The 4,268-nt window shown below is 48.9% G+C and overlaps 1 pseudogene; it reads left to right on the top strand.

Moving 5' to 3' along the window:
- The first annotated feature begins 3,020 nt into the window (after positions 1-3,020).
- LOC101602649 lies at positions 3,021-4,052 on the top strand (annotated as a pseudogene).
- Positions 4,053-4,268: the final 216 nt, after the last annotated feature.

Below are 4,268 nucleotides of genomic sequence, written 5' to 3'. Positions count from 1 at the left end.
CAAAATTTTCTCTTGTAGCTAGGCATGGTGGCACACGCCTTTAATCCCAGCACTGGGGAGGCTGAAGTAAGAGGACCACTCTGGGTTCAAGGCCAACCTGAAATTAATTCCAGGTCAGTCTCACTCCATACTCCCAAGCTGGCCTCGAACACACAGTGATCCTCCTCCCTCCTCTGCCTCCTGAGTGCTGGAATTAAAGGCATGTGCTGAGCCCAGCAATTTCTAGAGGACAGTCCTGCAGACATTGAAACCCAAATCTGAGACTCTTTGACCTCATGTTGGTAAATAAGATGAACAAAAGGGTTGGGGGTGGTGGCGCACGCCTTTAAACCCAGCACTCAGGAGGCAGAGGTAGGAGAATCGCCATGAGTTTGAGGCTACCCTGAGACTACATAGTGAATTCCAGGTCAGCCTGGGCCAGAGTGGGACCCTACCTTTAAAAACCACAAAGAGAGAGAGAGAGAGAGAAGAAAGAAAGAAAGAAAGAAACCAAGAAAAAGAAAGAAAGCAGGCAGGCAGGCAGGCAAGCAAGCAAGAAAGAAAAGGACAAACCCATTTACTTTTTGATACAGCCAAAATCCCAAGAAGCATTCTCCACCTGCCCATCCTCTGTGCCTACTCCTCCCACACCCCCAAGCCTATGGCCCACCAAGATCAGAAGCCACACATCCTGACTGGCTCTTCACTCTGTCTCTGCCCCACCACCCTCCAAACAATGCCCTTGTGGCCCAGGATATGGGAAATGCCAATTCTAAAGCAAGCCAGACGGTCCTCTGCCAGCTGCCTGTCCACATTATGGATGTGTTAATGAGTTCAGAGAGGTTGCAACTTCCCAGACTTAAGGACACGGACGAAATCTTTGTCTTGAAGACCACTTTTAGGACAGTGAATGCTCCAGTCCACACACGGGCCGTTAATTGTTAGAAATCAAATCGGAGTGCAGCTTAGCCTTGAGCCAGACTCCATGTAGAGATATTCAGAACCAATGATACCTTGTTAAAGTGACTATAAAGTGGAGGTGACCCTGGAAGATATCTCAGAGGTGGCGTGTGAGGATTCAACAGGACAGCACCCGACCTAGAATAGGTCCTTTCCTTTGCCACCTCTTCATGGAGAACGTCTTAGGAGTAGCTCTAAGAAGCTTGCGTACATTCTTAAACTTCAAAGGTGTGCCTTTGGTCCATTTCACGGAGTTTCTTGTCCTTTACACATGGCTAGCTCAGAAAACTTTTTCCTAAAATTTAAAGCTTTGGAACTTTTAAAAGAGAAAATTAGATGGTGGGAAAGCCAAATAAAAAAATAAACAAAATTGAGTGGTGTGTTCGCGCCCTCTACTGGTCAACGGGTGGAACTTCAAAGAGATGAAAACCTAGGACTTGGGGCTCTGTAAAGTCACCCACAGAAGTTTTATTCTCATCTGTTGTCCTTTAGTAGATGCTGGGGTCCATGCGTTATAGAAGCTAGACATTGTTCCTATAGTCATAATTCTCCCAGTGTTTATTTTTTGAGGCAGGGTCTCACTCTAGCCCAGCTGACCTGGACTCACTCTGTAGTCCAGGATGACTCATGGTGATCCTCCTACCTCAGCCTGAGATTAAAGACATGCACCACCAAGCTGGGCTTATCTTTTTTTTTTTTAACAGGCCTTATTTATTAGAATTACTTTAGATTTACAGAAGGAGAGACTAGTACAGAGTTCCTTCCTATGTGCCTTAAACCCTGATTCTCTTATTTTCAAAATTTTTAATTTTATTTTCTTTATTTGAAAGACAGAAAGTGTGAGAAGAGGAATTCAGGGCCTTCAGTAGCTGCAAACGAACTCCAGATGCAGGCACCACCTTGTGCATCTGGCTTTGGTGGGTCTTGGGGAATCGAACCTGGGTCCTTGGCTTTGCAGACAAGCACCTGAAGCGCTAAGCTATCTCTCCAGCCCCAGCCCCCCTTATTTTTAAAAACATATTTCAAAGCCAGGTGTGGTGGCACATGCCTTTAAATCTCAGCACTTGGGAGGCAGTGGTAGGAGGATCACCGTGAGTTCCAGGCCACCCTGAGACTACACAGAGAATTCCAGGTCAGCCTGGGCTAGAGTGAGACCTTACCTCAAAAAACAGACAAACTAACAACAATATTCCATTACTGTAATACATCTGTTACTTTTTAAATTTTTAAAAATTTATTTGTAAGGAGAGAGAATGAATGAGAGAATGAGAATGGGCATGCAAGGACCTCTTGCCACTGCAAACAAACTCCAGACACATGTACCCCTTTGTGCATCTGGTTCTACATGGGTACTGGGCAATCAAACCCAGGCCAGTAGGGTTTTCAAACAAACAACTTTTGTGTGTGTGTGGTTTTTTGAGGTAGGGTCTCACTCTAGCCCAGGCTGACCTGGAGTTCACTATGGAGTCTCAGGGTGGCCTCAAACTCACGGTGATCCTCCTACCTCTGCCTCCCGAGTGCTGGGATTAAAGGCGGGCATGGTGGCATGCCCGGCCAAGCAAACAACTTTTAACTGCTGAGCCATTTCTCCAGCCCTCATTTGTTAACATTTTTGTGTGTGTGACAGGGTTTCTCGTATGGGAAGCTGGCCTCCAATTTGCTGTGTAGCTGAGGATGACCTTGAACTTCTGACCTTCCTGTATCCACTCAGTGCTGGGATTACAAGTGAGCAGTTATCATGTCCAGTTTCAGGTAGCACTGGGGATTGAACCCGGGGCTTTGTGCATGCTACACAAAGACTCTACCAATTGAGCGACATCCCTCGCCTCACTTGTTACAATTAAGAAACCAATGCTAGACCTGAGAACACACGATAGGCAAAGGATGAGAGTGAAGCAGAGAGATTGCAAGTTCAAGGCTAGACTGGGCTACACTTTGACAATGCCGTAATCCTAGCACTTGGGAGGTAGAATCAGGAGGATCAGGAGTCCAAGACCAATCTCTACTACAAATCAAGATCAAGGCCAGTTTGGGCTACACGAGACCCAGTGTCAAAAATGATAAGTAAGTTTCTGGTGGCGATGGCTGCAGCCATGGCTGCAAAGCTGCGAGGGGGTCTCCTGCCCCAGGCGGGTAAGGAGCGGCCCGGGACCTCACTGGTCACCCTGTCCAGTCCTCGTCTCCCCATTCTTTCCTTCTGGTCCTTCCTGACTCTCTTACTACTTCCGGTGTGCCCTGACACCGGCCGGTTCACCGCGACCACGTCACCAGGAATATGCCCCAATCACCCTGCTTTGGGATTCTACGCTTTGCTCAATTTTTTTTTTTTTTTTTTGAGGTTGTCTGCCCACCCTCCAGGCTGTACACCATGGTTCCCAAAGCCGTAACCCGTCACCATAGTGTCATGCCCTTTCAGCGGCAGAGGCTTATGGCTATAACTGAGTATATCCCCCCCAAAACCTGCCATAAACCCCAGACGCCTACCACCTCCACCCAAGCCCCCCAAGGAGGAGTCAGCTCTCATTCGGCTCCTTCGTTAGGAGAGAGCAGCAGTGTTCTGAGACAACCGAATGATCGCTGTCTGTCTGCCAGAATGTGGCCATGAGCGCAGAGGACAAACTTCTTATCTGGGACCAGCTACAGAAACATAAGATCTCGATGAAGATCTTCCCCAGCGAGGTTCTGAGGCCCTTTCTGGAGGAATCCCAGTACCAAAATCTGCTGCCCCTTTTTGTGGGGCACAACCTGCTGCTGGTCAGTGAAGAGCCCAAGGCCAAGGAGATGGTGAGGATCCTCAAGAGTGCGCCTTTCATGCCATTGCTAGGTGGCTACATCGATGACAGCATCCTCAGCAGACAGGGCTTGATCAACTACGCTAAGCTGCCCAGCCTGACCCTGCTGCAGGGGGAGCTGGTAGGAGGTCCACACTCCTCACGACCTGCACCCACTCCCTGCTTCGGCACCAGCCTATCCAGCTGACTGCTCGGTTGGATCAGTACTCACACACAGCAACAAGAGGGGGATTCTGTCACGTCGGCCAGTGGGAAGGCAGATCCTCCTGATGCTGCTTCAGACTCCTAGCCAGCCTGTTTGATGTAGCACTGCCCCTAAGTACACTCCCTGGTGCCTGTGCTACCCTCCTGCAGAGCTGTGGAAGAACTTGGGGCAAGGGATTGGCACATGTGACTGGGCTTTCAGTCAGGATGACCTCCTTGGGTACAGGACCACTTGAAAATGTGGAAAAGTCCCATTTCAGAATAAGGGTGGGGCTTGGGAGATGGCTCGGAGGTTAAAGGCATTTGCTCACAAAGCCTGCTGGTCTGGGTTCA

This window comes from Jaculus jaculus, chromosome 9, assembly GCF_020740685.1.
Source record: "Jaculus jaculus isolate mJacJac1 chromosome 9, mJacJac1.mat.Y.cur, whole genome shotgun sequence".
Lineage (NCBI taxonomy): Eukaryota > Metazoa > Chordata > Mammalia > Rodentia > Dipodidae > Jaculus > Jaculus jaculus.
The sequence above is the reverse complement of the archived record's forward strand: the minus strand, read 5'-3'. Positions and strand labels throughout refer to the sequence as shown.